The 17,922-nt window shown below is 43.5% G+C and overlaps 1 pseudogene; it reads right to left on the bottom strand.

Moving 5' to 3' along the window:
• Nucleotides 1-13,865: 13,865 nt before the first annotated feature.
• On the bottom strand, nucleotides 13,866-17,709 carry LOC118717739 (annotated as a pseudogene).
• Between the last annotated feature and the right edge of the window lie 213 nt (nucleotides 17,710-17,922).

The raw sequence follows: 17,922 nt of genomic DNA, 5'->3' as shown, positions 1-17,922 counted from the left end.
TGGGTTAAGAAATGTGTCTGTGAAGGGAATGTCAGCAGGGCTCCCCTCACGCCCGGAGGCTGGATCCAACCACAGGGGTCTGTTGTGTTTGGCCTGGGTTTGCTGATGTTCTGTGACAACCAGTTCCGGGTGTTTTATAAACAATTAGCCTGACAGTGATGAACGAGGGTAACATTTGGGTATCATCTGCACTGCAATAAAAGACAGATATTATTTTCGACAGAAACAGTCACTGGCAGTGTGCGAAGGGAAGAGCCAGAGCCTCAAGGCTCCCACTGTCTTAAGACGTGGGACCAGATCAGAACCCACTTGAGATGAGGCCCCGCAGCCTGGGTGACCATCCTGACCTGGACATTGCGTAGGGCATCGGGACATGCAACACACTTCAGAATAGCCTGTGTTTGCAGCGCCTAATGTGAGTGGTACAAAAAGAAAGGGAGACAGGCTCAACTGTGGCAACAGTAAAATCAACAGGACAGCCTGGAATCTGGGATTCATTTGGACTCACCATTAAAAAAAAAAAAGTATGTCCTAGTTTATTCCTTAATCAGAACTTTTCATTGATACGTAATTTACATACCATAAACTTCATCCATTAAAATTGTACAATTCAGTCCTAGCCGGTTAGGCTCAGTGGATAGAGCATCAGCGTGCAGACTGAAGGGTCCCGGGATCTATTCCAGTCAAGGTTGCAGGCTCGATCCCCAGTAGGAGGTGTGCAAGGGGTGGCTGATCAAAGATTCTCTCTCATCATTGATGTTTCTATCTCTCCCTCGCCCTTCCTCTCTGAAATCAATAAAAATATTTTAAAACAAAAAATACTGTACAATTCTGTGGTTTCTAGTGTGTTCACAGATATGTGTAACCATCACTACTCTCTGGTTGCAGAATATTTTCATCACCCCGAAAGACAATGTTGTACTTATTAACACTCACTCCCTATTCCCCTTGCTGCCCAGCTTCTGGCATCCACTAATCTAGTCTCTGCCTCTGTGGATTTGCCTGTTCTGGATATTTCATGTAGATGGAATCATATCAGATGTGCTGTTTTGTATCTGGACTACTTAGTATAATATTTTTAGGTCTGTCTATGTTGTAGCGTATATCAATACTTTATTCTTTTTATAGCCAAATAATATTCCATTTTATGACCATACTACATTCTTTGGTTGATGGACATATGAACTGTTTCTACCCTTTGGCTTATAAATAATGCTACTATGAATACCCATGTACAAGTTTTTTTGTGTGGACATATGCTTTCAATTCTCTTGGGTATGTAACTGGGACAGAAATTGCTGTGTATATGATATCTCTGTGTGTAACTTTTGGAGGAACTGTTCCTTAGAATTTTGTTTTTATTTTTAAAAAACATATTTTATTGATTTTTTTTTATTTTTTATTTTTTTTACAGAGAGGATGAGAGAGGGATAGAGAGTCCGAAACATCAATCAGCTGCCTCTTGCACACTCCCCACTGGGTATGTGCCCGCAACCAAGGTACATGCCCTAGACTGGAATCGGACCTAGGACCTTTCAGTCCGCAGGGTGATGCTCCATCCACTGAGCCAAACCAGTGAGGGTTCCTTAGAGTTTTAAGTGAACCGGGTGAGCATCAGTGCATCTCCTCCCCTTGCAAAGCTCCCTGAATCCTCTGCAAGAGGGGGATGCCAGTAGAGGAATGTGCAGGTGAGGTGGCTTGAGAGGGAGCTGCCCCTTCAGGTGTGGAGTCTCTCAGAGCCACAGAAATGCTGGCTTCTCTTTTGAAGGGAATTAACCCTTGCTGCGCCCCAAGAGCAGGCTTGTTTGCTACTAGCCGGGACTGCCAGTGGGGATGGAACCAATGATTTGACAGCTGCAATAACTGCTTTCCCTATTATATCAGGTCATCAGAGAAATAAATTCACACCTACTGCATTCCCAGCACACTGGGAGGATGCTCTGAAGGGCACACATGACTTTGACACTTGACAGTCAGCCCAACGAACAAGGCACATGTGTTGAGCAAAAATTTTTGACCAAATACCAAACTGTGTGGTATAGACTGTAGGCTTTCCATTTGGCATGGGCTGTGAATATATGCAGGGACCCCACATTCACATGCTCCCCAGGGAGAGTGATGTGAGGCTGAGTTGGCTCCTGTTGTACATACGTAATTCATTCTGGGATGGAAGAAGCATCTACTTTCTTCCCTTTTCCTCCCCGAGGCATTATCTGGCACAGAAGTCACGAGGCTGCTGCTAAGGCAATAATGGTCACATGGTAATCTTGAGCCAACGGGCCTGGGAGACATATGGGCCTCCTTCTAATGGTCTATGAACAATGAGTCACCTGGGCAAGTCACCCAACCTTGTAGACTCTGGCCACAGAAGAGCATGGGTCTTTCTGGACACCAGATGCCTCTGTGATTTGATTTCTTTTCTGGTATATGACTCACGTGGAATGATTTTTAAAATTACTGTCAACTGAACAGTCTTTCTGTTCTTTTCTGCAGCTGAATCTAGGTACATGGAGATGAAGCTGAATCAGTATTTTTTTCCACATTTAATTTAATTCAGCACAGCAGGGTCTGGATGAGGCAAGAAATCAGGAAGCAAAGGAACCCAGGGTGAATGTAAGAAAGTAAAGTGCTGGTTCAGCTTAACGTTAAACCAACACCAGGGGTAGACAAGGTGTTATGTTCATCAAGATGTTGTTTCTATATCAGGAGCATGGACAACTTGGATAATAAAAATAGGAGGCATTTGAGCTCCTTGGGGAAATTTTATTCTAAGGGTCATGTTTGAATTTCCTAGAAATCACCCTTCCTATCACTTTCCTAAAGAACACAAAGAGTGCCAAAACCAGTTTGGCTCAGTGGATAGAACATCAGCCTATGGACTGAAAAGTCCCAGGTTCAATTCCGGTCAAGGGCATGTACCTTGGTTGTGGGCACATCCCCAGTGGGAGGGGGGGGAGGGCGGGGAGGGAAGGGGGAGGCGTGCAGGAGGCAGCTGATTGATGTAGATATCTCTCTCATCGATGTTTCCAACTCTCGCTCTCTCTCTCTTCCTCTCTATAAAAAAAATCAATAAAATATATTTTTTAAAAAAGAACACAAAGTGTGAAGGTTTGGCTTTTAGTTACACTGATGTTAACAGTGGCACAGGAGTTTTGTTTTAAAAGGGGGGGGGAGGGTAGAATGGGGAGAGAAAAACCTAGAGTTCTTTGGATTTAATAACACATGGTAATTTAGAGCTGATACACTCAATACCAGTCAAGGCCAGCTACATATGACATAAAAAATATTTTCTTTTAGGTCAGTCAAATCCAACACATTTGAAAATAAATGAATTTGGCATAAATCTTTAAGAAGGGCAGACTCAGTAATGGACTCCCAGCATGTTGGAGATTTCACATGGGGTGGCCACCAATTCAATAGAATCTGAGGTCCCTGTTGAAAACCGGGAAAGGCCTTTGTAAATCAAGCACGAGTGCTAGCTAATCTTTTATGAGAGCTTATGATGTGTGCCAGGCACTATTTTGAATATTTCACATATATTAGTTCCTTTAATCCCCCAAATGATTCTTAGGAGCATGATGGCTGCTTGTTACTCTCAAAAACTTCAGAAAGACGATAATAGAGCTGGAAAGAGAGAGAATGACAGTCCAAATGGGGACCATATTACAAAAGAGTAAGCTGAATAAGTAATCTGAGTGATCTGAATAAGTAATCTGTACAATCCTAGCAACTGTTCCATAGGTTTGAAATTGCACCAAAATAAACAGTTGCCAAAAAACACCTCTATGAAGAAAATCTTATTATTCTCATTTTAGAGGTGAGAAAACTGAGACACAGAGAGGTTAAGCTACTTGCTTTTAGCCACCAGATACTAAATAGTGGAACCAGGATTTCAGATCACTGTTCAGGGAGATGGGTGAGGCAAGGAGTATATAGAGAAAGAAAGAGTATTAGTTGTTCAAGTGGTTCTTTTAGTCTTTGTTCCTCCAGGAGCATAGTTTTGATCTTGTCATCAAGCTCAGCATTCAGGTTCTTGGGCACCTTAAGCAGAGATGCAGGGCAGGAGCTGGGAGGAACGTAGCCTGCCATTCAGTCCAGTGCTCCTTAGAGTGTGGCTGTGGACTGCCACTGGTCCATACACTGCTCCCTGTTCACAAGGAGATAAACATGGCAGAGGACAAGCATTTAGAAACTTTTATAGCAACTTGACATCACAGCTACATCCAAACATAAGCATCTTTCTGGTAATTCTCCCTCCAACCCCCGCTCATTAATTAAGTGCCTACTGCATGTTTAATATTGCATGAGACAAAGTTAGATCAGTAATTACATAATGCCACATCTCAAATATGGTAGCCATTTCAAATATATCAAGCCCCTTTTAAACTTTCTAACGTCTATTTTTGAATTGAGATACAATTAACAAATAACATCATGTTCTTTTCAAGTGTGCAAAATAATAACGTACTATTGTGTATACATTGTGAAATGATCACCACACTGTCTAGTTAACATACAGCACCATTTTTTATGACAAGATCACATTTTTTTGTGTGTGAGAACTTTTCTTGATCATAATTTCTTATGATGAGAACTTTTAAAATCCACTCTTTTAGCAACTTTCAAATCTATAACACAGTCTTATTAGCCACAGTATTCATTTCTGTATTTCACAAAATATCAGTTCCCAACAGATTGAAAGGAGAAGAAAGGAAAAAATCTTGCTTCTTCACCATAATTTGAAAAGCCCTGGGCTAGTCAGACTCTCTCTCTCTTCACAGTTGAGAAAACCAAGGCTAAGAGAATCAAAGAGCTTGGAAAGTCTCATAAGTGGTTGGTGGGAAGGGCAGGAGCTAGGAATGAATCTTGTTTCCAGCTCTGGTGCCTTGTTCTTCTCTTCCGGACACTATTCCCCTTGTGCCTTCACACAACCTAGGCGGCCATGAGAACAGCCGAGGGCCACTCTCTCCTCTAGCTTCCAGCTGCCCTTGGACTCCAAGCCTAAAGCCTGCCCGTGTCAGGCTTTGTTGGGTTCAGGCTCTGGGCTTAGGGAGAGACAGCTCTCTGAAAACAACCAAGTGCATTGTTTCCTGCCTCTTCTGCTCACTTGCTTGTTATTGCTTAGAAAGGATTGATCATTGGTGAGAATAAATAGGAAACCAAGTCAATAGGAATATTTCCCCAGGATATGGCACCTTTTGAACAGACTCTTTTAAAAATATATATATTTTTTATTGAATTTTTACAGAGAAGAAGAGAGAGGGATAGAGAGTTAGAAACATCGATGAGAGAGAATCATCGATCAGCTGCCTCTTGCACACCCCCTATTGGGGATGTGCCCACAACCAAGGTACATGCCCTTGACCGTAATCGAACCTAGGACCTTTCAGTCCACAGGCTGACACTCTATCCATTGAGCAAAACCGGTTTTGGCAGGATATGGCACCTTTTTAATCCCAAAGAAGTTCATAGATCATCCAGCTGTGTCAGAGGCTCCTGGTAGCAAGGGGTGGAAGCCAACTGGCATTCTTAGTGGAATAAATGGAAAACTTTGGTTGTGGAAGCAAAAGGGGATTCTCCGTCTTAATTAAGAAAGAATTCTGCAATGCTGGACGTCTAGGTAGAGAAGGCAAGGCCTGGTTTCTGACTTCATTAAAACGAACCCCGTTTCATTAGAACGTAGTTAACACAAACTGAAAAGAATCAAGGCTATCGCCTATTGAATTTGGCCTGATAGTTGAGAAATTAAAACACACCTATTCACCTCCTGCTCTTGGAAATAGTCCACCTGCTTAGATTATAGGGGACAAACCTGACCTCCTTCAAAGAAGCAGGAGTAAGTTTTATGCTTCTCTACGGGAAATGGACTTCGGTGTTTCTGAAGTAATACATTTAAAGGGCAATTTTTATTTAAAGTTCTGTAATTCAATAAGTATGGAGCTTCCCATCAACCAAGAGCTTGTTTAGGGTCATTTTTACTGTCTGGCTGCTTGCAAAAGTCACATCAGTAAACTATGCGGGACAAAACGTTACTAATGCAATGCAAATAAAGGCAGAGAAATGGGAATTTTAGAAACCCAAATAAACACCCCTCATGTGATTTGTTTTCCAAACAGTCCCCGAGGTTCTCTTTCCGCTGTGGGCATGTCTCCCGTGCCTTCTAGCGATAACCCTGGACACTCCACATTTCAGCAAGATACAAATATTTCTCTCTTGTGTTCTTGTTTGCTGTTTCTGCTAGAAACATGAAAGCCACATGGGTTGGATGGAAATCCACATGGGCTGGATGCAGGAAGAAAAGATCAATTGTTTGGCAATAAACATGGCAAATCCCATGAGATCCAACAAATGCTTAAAAACGAAAGCAAGAATCTTGTGCTTTGATTTATTAACTATAAAGTAAGCTCTAGAAATGATTGGGCACGTGACCTGTGTGTGTGTGTGTGTGTGTGTGTGTGTGTGTATGTGTATGTGTGTGTGGTGGGGCAGGGCGGGTGTAGATTTCAACACAAAATTTGAAAAGTCTTTATTGACAATGCAGAGATCAAGAGATGTGGGAGAGCCGAATTTTCCTGTGACTCAGATGGTTTTGTTCTTGGCTTAGCAAAATGGGGTTATCTAGTTTTATAAACTCCTGATAATGAAGTGGCTCTGGTTATGTTGCCGTTGTTGAAAGGGAATGGACCTTTTTTTGTAATCTTGATGTGCAGTGTGAATTTGAAAAATGCAACTGAAATTTGTCTCTCACTGCTAACTGCCCGGAGGCACCATGACCCGGGCCTCTGTGTCTGTCAGGAAAGTCAGTTTTCCTGGTAAAGGCCTTTCTGTCTCAGGATCATGTGAGATTCCCCACACAGTGCTCACAAAACATGAGACCATCCTGAAATAATGAGAGTGAGAGCTGGGACCTGATTTTATCCCCCCACAGATTTTGCTTTCCACTCTTGTCTGTCATATCTGAGAGACTGACGGTTACCAGGGGCTGTGGCCAGGCACGAGGGATAATATGTCACTGCTGGCAGTGTTGGCCGTAGCAACATGTCTGCCTTGGGACAGATGCAGTATTGGATCTCATGGGATTTGCCATGTTTATTGCCAAACAGAAAAATGGGTCAGAAGGCATGGAACTGAAAGAGATCAAAGATCAGTGCTGGGGCCATCCATCAGAAACTTTCAATGACTAGTAACTGGGTGTTCACACAGTCATGTTACTTTTCAGTAAGTTCTCAAGCTGACCAAGAAAATAATTGATGTTGTTTTGTCACCAGTTGGCAACTTCTCAAAAAGTCTATGGTAGAGAAGAACCCTTATTTCTTACAACCTCAGTCAGGGCCGAATTATGTCAATCAACAAATGGATCAAGCACCAAGAGCATTGAGTTAGTAGCTGTTGAAGCATCAAATACAAATAAGACATATTACTTATTCACAAGAGGAGCTCAGAGTCAGTGGGAGAGAAAGATGTGTAAACAGCTTTTCCAATGCAGTAAGACGGGAGCTAGAATAAAGGTACAGAGAAGGCGCTACAGGAACACAGATGGATGGTCAATTGCTTCTGCTTGGGAAAGTCTGAGAAAGTATCAGCGTGCAGGAGAATTCAGAATCCTGGAAGGAGAAACAGACTACCAAAAAGAAGGATTTAAGTAAAGAAGCACATCAGATATGAAGGCAGAACTCAGGGATATATTTGGTCTTTTCTAAGTGTGTAAGCATAGGACAGCTTCATTAACAATATCTCTCTGTGTTAAGAGACATAGTCCCTGAGAAAAACAAATTTCAAGACTCTCGTCTCACTTTGAACTAAAAAATCCCAATACGTTCGAGTTGTGTCAGACTGCCCCTCTGAAACAATGAATGCACTGGCCCCAGAGGTGGGATTACTGCTGGAGAGATGGGGAGCCTCCCGGAGAAGCTCCCCAGAGCACTGCACCCAGCCTTGAACAGGTACCGAGAGAAGTAACCGCTCCCGTGTGGCATCGTATCTGGGGAAGGCCGGAGAGCAGGAGAGTGCGAGGTCCGCCAGGCCTGGGGTCAGCACAAGGAGGTGGGATCTGGCAGAGTGGAGGCTGAAGCAGGAGCCACGCTCATGCGCTGCAGGGGCGGCTGGGAAGACCAGGGGGACCTCACTCCGGTGGACACCAGAAGGAGGTGACCTCTACGGCCTCAGCTTCCTCTTTTGTGCAGTGAACTGGTTTCACTAAATCAGTCGTTGGCAAACATTGCTTCTTAGAGCCCGGGGATTCCATAAAGGTCCTCTGTTTCCGGAGATGAGGAAGAGACCAAGGTGGAAAGACTAACCCTCCCGCCCTCAACTCAGCCAGGGTGTTTTGATTCTGTTTGTTTTTACATTGGCAATCCATGTGAGATATAATTAGAAAAATATAATTTACTGTTCAAAAGGAATTCAATATCTTGGAATAGAGAATTAAGGCTTGACGGTGATTCTAAGCCTCCCCTATTTCCTCTACAATCTCATAATGCCTGTTTTATGCCTCCCTAAACACATCTAGTTTCATCCTGTGTTACTTTTGTGTTTCAAAGGTGTGTACTTTTTTCTCTTATGGAAATTTTCACTCCATAAAGACAGGTTTACAGCTGCTAAACGCTCCCTAGCGAAACTGGCCTCCCTCCTGCTCCTCAGCTTCCCCACGCTCAGACCTTAGGGCCTTTGCACTTACAGTTTTCTCCACCTGGGATTATTTTCCCCAGATCTCCGTAAAATTTGCTCTTTCACTTCCTTGGCTCAAATGTGACCATCAGACTTATCTGATGGCTTTTCCTGAGCATCGGGAATATAGAACAGAACCACATCCCCCTGGGCGCACACATACACACGTTCCAAAGGCTCCTTGTTCTGTTCTACTTCCTCCGTAGCATTCACCATCACTTGTGTATCTTATAATCATTGTTTGCCTCACGTCTTCTCATCCCACTAGAGTGTACAGTTCAGCATTTTGGTCACTGCTCTGTCCCTGGAACAGAAACCCCCACTCACTGGACGCATTTGAGACTCAGTTCCTGTCCAGCCAAGACCTCCTGTTTCATAAACATAAGATCCCACATCAGTCACTTACACTTTAGCCAGGTTTGCTTTTTGCCTGTAACATCTAAACCAGTGACCCCATAAAGCCTACCTCCTCTAGTGCCAACAGTAACTGGACAGAGTGGTAACCAAAGAGCGTGGGTTGGAGTTGAGGATTTGGGTCTGAACTGTGACACAGCTAGTGAGGTGCTTTTAGGGGAGTTACTTAACTTCTCCAAGCTTCCCTTTCCCCATTTGTAAAATGAGGAAGTGATTTACCTTGGCTTGAGTTGCTTCCCTCAAGAAGCTATTGTATATCTATTACCATTGATAGTGCTTGATCACTCATAAGGCAGTGTGTCTGAAGAGAGCATTAGGGATTTGAGTTCTTGTCCTGGTTGTATCACCGACTAGGTAAGTGACTTGGGCAGGTTTCCATTTCTCTGGGCCTCAGTGTGTGTGTGTGTGTGTGTGTGTGTGTGTGTGTGTGTGTGTGTGTAAGAAAAAAAAAATCCATGAAGTGCCAAATGCACACGCTCAGGGAGAGAACCACCTTAGCTTAAGAACACATCTTATATAGATATGTTTAGTTGTGAAACTGAGGCCCACTGGGCACAGCTTCACTGGACTAGGAATGAAACAAAATGAATTACATTTCTGTCCATTATAGAGAAAAGATATTTTGAGGTAACCCAGGCAGAGAGAGATGGTGAAAAAGGGGCAGTGAACCAGAGGAGGCAGGGTGGGAGAGAGGGCCCAGCAGAATGACAAGGAGCTGGGACTCAACTGGAGAAATGGCCCCTGGGAAGCTGTGAGTGATGGGAAAGGCCCGAGGACTCTTAGGACAGACACAACTCAGGTCCAGTGAGGAGACATTCTCCGGAAGGACCTGGATGCAGATCCACTGCACTTACAGACACGTTTGGTCTGGGCACTCTCCTCTCGACACATGGACAGTCTCCCTTTTCTTGGGCCATCTCTCTGCTAGATCCTTCTCTCCTTACAGTTCCCAAGCCCCTGACTCTTTGGTTAGAACTCTGCCTTCCAGGAGTAATGAGAGCGATGCTCCTATTCAGGTCTCCTAAGATTTTTGTTTTTCCCTGAGGCCATTTCTGTGCACACTTCTTCACTTTTCTGTTGTGCATTCGATTCTGATTGACAGCATTTGAGGCTCTTTGGAAATCTGCTTTTAGTTCTGTCAAAGCCTGTGCAGAGAGCCCTTAGCCAAAGGGCCTGGGATTTTATTCTCCACAGCCCTGCCCATGGCTTGGCACGCTTGCCTCAGTTGGTCCTACACTGAAGTCCTACTTACACCCCTGCCTGAGACTGCAGCCTTGCTTGGCTTCCTCCCTTTTCCTGTTTCCCCCACTTTCTTTCCAGTAGTAAATCACTAGAAGTAAATCACTTTCTTAATAAATCACTTGCTCACAAATCTCAAACCCTCATCTCAAGGAGCTCAACCTAAAAATATTCCCTTGTCCAAAAGCTTAGGTTCCTTTAAGAATCTGATGAAAGTTCTGGGCACCTTTGCTAAAAGATAATGTCCTTCCACATGTAATTGTTTCGCCTCTGCTCCATGATCTTGGAAGCTTAAGAATTAACTTCATCCAGCCGAAACCGGTTAGGCTCAGTGGTAGAGTGTCGGTCTGCGGACTGAAAGGTCCGGGGTTCGATTCTGGTCAAGGGCATGTACCTGGGTTGCGGGCACATCCCCGGTAGGGGGTGTGCAAGAGGCAACTGGTCGATGTTTCTCATCGATGTTTCTAGCTCTCTCTCTCCCTTCCTCTCTGTAAAAAAATCAATAAAATATATTAAAAAAAAAAAAAAAGAATTAACCTCATCCATAATTTTTCCAAATCAATCTGACTCAGCCTTCTACCTACCAGGTAGTTGAGAAATCCAAGTTCAATTATTTGTGTGATGGCCTTTCTCAATCTTCCTCCCTATTCACTTGAGATGGTACAGGAAACCTGGACAGGGAATGTCGGGAGAACCTCAGGAATTCTGTCTAATGCACTCGGGTTCTTGTCCTTCTCTCAGAGGGGCGGGTGATGATACATGGCTGTGCTCTGGGATCTGTGCTGAGCTCCCCATGCAGGCTAGTGTTCAAACACTCTCCATGTGCAGGAAACATACCCAACCATTCTCGTGTGAGTCCCAGAAGAACTTACATGCACAACACCTTTCCCCTCATTCCCTGCGCCCAGTTCCGTTCTCACCACCCCCAACCCATTTCCCCTACTCCCCAAGCCCCTTTCCTCTGGTCTCCCTTCCCTCTTCCAGGGCAACTCCTATCTCTGTCCTCTGCCCTCGGCAAAGAAGTGGATGGAGGTGAGCTGCAGGGCAGGAGCACTGAAAAGAGAAACTTGTCTATCTCTGTAGCAGGGGGAAGGGAGGAATTACCCTTTTATTCATTTCCTACAAACAAAAACTGATTAAGGGAGGCATTAATCACTCCGTAAAATATCCCTGCTAGACACAATATTGCATACAACTTTCGGAAGTCCCTAGTTCCCAGGACTCTCGGTTACCAACTCGTGACCTGGAGGAAGTAAGAAAGACAGTGATCACACAGGCTATGGCTCCCAGCCACGGAGGAGGATACTTGACTCTTGAATGTAAAGGTCTCTCCTTCAGTTTAGAATCTCTATCTTATGCCTCTGGCTTCTCACTCATTAAATAACAAAACTGCTTTAGTTGAAAGATAAGGTGAGGCAAGAATACCAGGAAACAGAACCTTTGTTTTTACCACAGTGCCCAATTAGTAAGCAAGCATTGGGACTTTAAAATCAGGGTGCAGAATGTGGATTGGAGAGGTTTTGAGAGACAATGCTCTCTCAAATCCCTGGGTTTAGGGCCAAGATAGGGATTTTGGTGCCATTTTCTTACCATTGTCAACATCATGTCACTATTATGGCAATATTTATTGAATCTGTGTCAAAACTAATCTCAGTTGGTGTTTAATGTTCAAATTAAAATGTCTCTGAGTCCCACCCTAGCTGGTTTGGCTCAGTGGATAGAGTTTCAGCCTGCAGACTAAAGGGTCCCAGGTTCTATTTCAGTCAAGGGCACATGCCTGGGTTGTGGGCTAGATCCCCAGTAGTGGGCATGTAGGAGGCAGCCAATCAATGATTCTTATCATTGATGTTTATCTCTATCTCTCCCTCTCCCTTTCTCTCTGAAATCAATAAAGATATATATATTTAAATATATATATATATATATATATATATACATATATATATATATATATAATTTTATTTATTTTTTAAATATATTTTATTGATTTTTCACAGAGAGGAAGGGAGAGGGATAGAGAGTTAGAAACATCGATCAGCTACCTCCTGCACACCCCCCACTGGGGATGTGCCCGCAGCCAAGGTACATGCCCTTGACTGGAATCGAACCCTGGACCTTTCAGTTTGCAGGCCGATGCTCTATCCACTGAGCCAAACCGGTTTCGGCTATATATATATATTTTAAAAATTACTCAGAGTCCCTATCCCATTATTACACACTACAGACCTGGTGCATGAAAATTCATGCACTGACAGGGGGAGGGGAGGTGGTGTGTGTGTGTCACTCAACCCCTCACAGTCAGGGAGCCCTCAGGGGTGGGAGGTGACTGGCGATCAGCACAAGCCTTGGCTGGCCCTGGTTACCTAAACCTCAGGTGGCCCTAGGTGGCTGGGCAGCTGCCATCAGAGGCTTGCCTGCACCTTGGGCCAGCCCTGGCAGCTGGAGGGCTGAGAGGACTGGGGGACTCCGGAGGCAGGCACATGGAGCAGCCAGGCTCACCAAGGGGCAGGCTTAGCCTTGCCATGTGCCTGCCACCCTGGCAGGGCTAAGGGGACTGGGTGCTGCCATCTTGTGGCTGTGGGTGCCTCCATCTTTGAGGATGGGGCAGTCAATTAGCATATTCCCTCCTTCTTGGCTGTGGATACCGCCATCTTTACAACAGTGTGAGGGTCAATTAGCATATTCCCTCTTTATTAGATAGGATTGCTCCTACCTCTTATATCCAGAGGGTTACTCTTGTTCTTGACTCCTTCCCAGAATAAGAACTCAGATGCAGCCCCTTGGAGCTGGAGTATGTTATAACCACTGCCTGATATTTACAACTAAAGCTCAACCTTGGCATTGGAGGAGGAAAGGAAGCATATCTATATTTGGGAGCATATAGTTATGATTTCTTTCATAGTGTGAAAATAACCATACCAAGTAGGTGAATCAAGCTTGCACCCATTCTTTGTTGCCTTTCTTATGTTTGTGAAACTGAGGTTTTATTGGAAGCCACTCTTCAAGTGAAAGCAGAATCATCTACAAAACAGCTTTCATTCATTTGCTCACCAGAAAGGAAAAATGGTATATTGATATTCCACGTATAAAATCATAGCTGTGATTGCTACAAAGAAAAGTCTTGTTGGCCTTGGCATCATGTTAATAATTATGGAATATTCTTTATCTGTACCAAAGTCTATTCTTAAAATTTGATTTTAATTTTAATAAAAGAGAAATTTGTTTGCCGCTCATGCTCTTCATATATCTTGGGCATGTAAGGAAGTGGTCACGATGTGGTCAAGTTGTCTGCCACCAATGGAAGCACAGCCAAAGGTCAATGCCAGAGCTCCTTCACTGTAATGGATTCTGGATAAACCATGATATGGTACAAAGCATCTCCATTTAATTGTGATATAACTTCCACTGAAGCAGGCACAGTGGTTAAATGTTCCTTTTAATTTTTTTAGAGAAAAACAGAGTATTTAGTAAAAGGAATTCTTAATTTCCTTTCTCTCTTCTGATGACTGAACTGTGATAGTCAAATGGATAGCAACGTCCAAGAATTCCCTGTAGTCCTTGATCTTTTGCAGAAATGCTAAGATGCCTGAGCCATGTGGCTTGCAATTATTATTTTCTAGACAGAAGTGCCAGCTGTTGTGCGTGCCAATGTATCGTTGGTTGCTACATTTTCCTTCTTGTCTTCAGTTTTTATGACAGGAAACAGAAGTACTTCCTTGATGCTATCGGAGTCTGTGAGAAACATAATGACTTGCTAGATGCCCATGCCCTAGCCAGCTGTGTGTGTGGGGAGGAGGGAGGGGGGCAGTCCATAGTTCATGGCAGTGCAGAAGTCTTCATCTAGGAACATGAACTCATCATCTCCAGCTGCTTGGCCTTGGCCTGCTCTTCAAAAAGCTGCCACTGCCTCATGGAGTCAGTCACTCAGCTGGGTGTAGGCATTGCATATTTCCTTCTTCATGACAAGCAGCTCAAAGCGCTGTCAGACCCTCTAGAGCCAAAGGGCTCATTCTCTGCAAGTGGTCACAGTGGAGTGTGGGATTGATGCATGTCATTTACAGGAAGTCCCCAACAAGTTTATCAAGGGGCCTGGCTGTGGCCCAAGGTGGCGGCATTAAATATGCACCGGTAAGAATTTGTCACATATGCATCGGTAAGAATTTCCTTCTGTTTTGAAGAGGTTAGTTCTATTTTGAAGAGGGTGATAGGTAACCTGACTGCCCTTAATGTTCTCCATCATCCCTGAGATCATCGCCATGATTTCCAGGATATCTTGATAGTCTGTGTAAGCCATGTAGAACTCACAGGTGGTGAATTCATGATTATGAGTCAGATAGATTCCTTCACTCTGGATGTGGTGTCCAAATTTGTGATCTTGTCCATGCCACCAACCACCAGCATCTTATGGCAGCGTTCTGGAGCAATTCTCACATATAAACTTATGTTCTATTCATTGTGGTAGGTGATTAAAGATTTGGCTACAACTTCCCCTGGGATGAAAGAAATACATATTCTTTTCACCCATAATCTATTGGACAGGATTCAGTCACATGCTCCTAATTTATTTGCAAGGGCAGCTAGAATAGGTGGTATTCCTCCGTTCTCAGGAGGAAGAAATGAAATGGATGAGCATCTGGCCAATTTCTGCCAAATCGAATATTTATTTGAGGGCTTTTCTCCCTTTCATCTTTAAATCTGTTTTGAAAAATGTTAGTCCCTGGGATTTTTGAGGACAAGAATGTTCACCAATTATACAAATAAAAAATAAAATTATTATATTACTATAACTTATCGTGAAAAATGCTAAATGTTGAGGTACTTTTAAGTCACGTTTCTGTAAATAAAGACCTTTTTATACACTCGAAGTAAGTATATTCCATGAATAGAATGATTCAGTGAGGTGACTCTGTATCCTCCTCACCCAGAGCAGCTCTGATTTTAATTGTTTATGTATTGGGCTTCCAAGTAAGATTTTTTTCACATGAGAATTTCCCTTCTGGAAAAAGGATTTGAGAAGTACTTAATCTGGACAGGCTGCTCCCTGAACTCTAGTCGCATAAGGATCAGAACCTTTCTCCATTCAGATCCAGGATCCCAAAAAGGATCTTTTCACAAATGCAAAAAAGAGGGGGATCAGAGACCTGTCAGACAGAGGAGTTTCCAAAACAGTTTCTAAAATGTTCATATTCTTTCTGCTTTTGAGTCCTGAGTCAGCAAAGTACGAGCTTTAGCTGCTCTGAAACACTGTTCTCCACAGAGTTTTGGAAAACGAATCAGCTTCCAATCATGGACACTTGCATTTCACAAAGCTTCACACTCAGACCTTTTGGCTTTGAGGTTTGCTCTGTTTAGACCCATATTCCAAAGGCCTGGACTCCTATCACAGCCGGGAATTTCTTCAGCTCCAGGGGTTTGTGCCATTTTATCCCATTTTATCCCTTCCATATGATTCAGATGTTTCAATACCAACTCAGGGTTGTTCTTAAGAAGGAGGGGGAGAGAAAAAAAAAAAAAAAAGCCAAAATAGCACCTCTCTTTAAAACAGGAAAACACGCTGGTTTGAATTTCCTGTCAGATTTTGGGCAGGTCAGTTGGCAATTGGTGATTTGGCCACGTTTCAGGATTCAGACTGGATTTCACAGAGCTTTATTGCCTCCCTCTGGACCTGCGTTACAGAACAGGAGGATGCCAGGCTCACCGTAGTAACCACACTTTCCATCAGCTGCCCTTCTGGGGCACATCACAAATGCTTTCTCTTCCTCGTCTCCTGGCTTTTGACTCCATCTGTGCTTTTGGAAAGGGACTCTGAGTCATCAGAGGCATTTTACAAGGGGGAGGAGATATGGGACTTAGGAAGAAAGAGCCTGATGTCACTTCAGTCCCCTGGCAAGGCGGCCACGCCTTCTTGCAGTTATTGTTACCTTTGTGAGTTTTTCATTGTAGAATACTTCCTGATACCATACAGAAAAGTCACAATGGCAGTGCGGAGTTCCTGTATGCCCCTCCCCCAGTTCCTCATCGTTAGCCTCTCATATTACTGTGATACATTTCTCACCTTCATAAACCAATATTGGTATATTATTATTATCTCAAGTTCATACTTTATTTCACTTTTCTTAGTGGCAACCTGATACCCTTTCTGTGTTTCAAGATATGTCATCCTGGGGTCCCACATTACATTTATTTGTCATGTCCCTTCTACAATCATTGTGTGTGTGTGTGTGTGTGTGTGTGTGTGTGTACCAGGCTGGGATATACTATGTAGGTCATGGCCACCCACATTGAAAGCCACTGGTACAGAGCAAATTACAGTTAACCACTCCTTTACATTCCTCGCAATCATTGAAAAGAGAATGCTAAGAAACATTCTCTTTTATTAGAAGTATTTAGAATATTAGAAGTATTTGTGATGCTAGTTTGTTACAGTAAAAAAATGGAGAGAAAGGAGTTCTATTTTTGGGAAATTGAACAGCAAATAGAATGTATCCTAGAAATGGGGAGGATTCAGGCTCCAATACCACTCAGGTCCACAGGGACCCACAGAGTTTTCACAGCAAGCACTAACGTGCTCCTGCTCACAGTGTTCGTTTCTTTCAGACGTGCTGGCTGTCCTCAATCACACAGAGCAGTCCCTTTTGCTGCTTTTTTTTTTTTTTTTTTTTTTGAAGTGTCAGACGTGAGTTGCCTGGAGTAGGAAGAGTTGGTACGTAAGTTTGGCACGTAGGATTGGCCTTCCCTGGCTGTTTGCCATGGGAAACTCCAGCTGATGAGATGGAAGATGAAAGGCTGTCCCTGTCAGCTGCTCCAGGCCATGCACAGATGGAAGGAAGCAGGGAAGGTGGGGCGTGTACATTTGTCACAAGCCTCAGTCCAGGTCACTTACTTAATATAGAATTCCTGCCTTGTTTGTGACAGAGGGAAGGCAGTATGTGTAAGGTCGAAGGTGATGAGAAACCTTCAAACTATTTTTTAGTGCTGATAGTACAACCCCTAACCCAACAAACTCCTGTACTTAGGGTGTCCTTGTAGGCTTGGAAAGCTGGCAGGACAGAGATAAATAGATGATAGATAGATAGACAGATATATATATATAGATAGATGATAGATAGATAGATAGATAGATAGATAGATTCAGTGTTTATGGCTACCTGAAAATGAAAGCTCTATGGTCAGTATGGGATAGACAGGATTTGACTGGGGTAACTCACCTTCTATGTTTCAAGCCAAAGTGAACAGATTCTGTACACTTGGTGGTTGTAAATAAATAGGACTTAGGAGTGTTTTAATTTTTTAAAATTAACTTCCTGCCCTTAGAATACACTGTTGGAAGCAGTTTTCAGAATATTTTAACCTTTCTCCTTACCTCCAAGTAGGTAACGTGGTCACCATCTCCCGCCGGGGTCAGCTTTGTATGAACTTCTCAGTCCCTCCTTGGCTTTCCATATTTACTTTCAGTTAGCTGAAGAGACTTCACCGTTTCCAGTCTGCTTTGGCGGGGTGTTTCCGCTGGGAAAGTAAATGGCAAAAGACCACGTGATGCCCGAGGGCAAACACTGCTGAAGGCCACAGCTGCTGCTTAAGGGGGGAGCACAGGCTGGTTGG

This window comes from Pipistrellus kuhlii, unplaced genomic scaffold, assembly GCF_014108245.1.
Source record: "Pipistrellus kuhlii isolate mPipKuh1 unplaced genomic scaffold, mPipKuh1.p scaffold_m20_p_13, whole genome shotgun sequence".
In the NCBI taxonomy this organism is placed as follows: domain Eukaryota; kingdom Metazoa; phylum Chordata; class Mammalia; order Chiroptera; family Vespertilionidae; genus Pipistrellus; species Pipistrellus kuhlii.
This window is presented reverse-complemented; position numbering and strand designations above follow the sequence as displayed.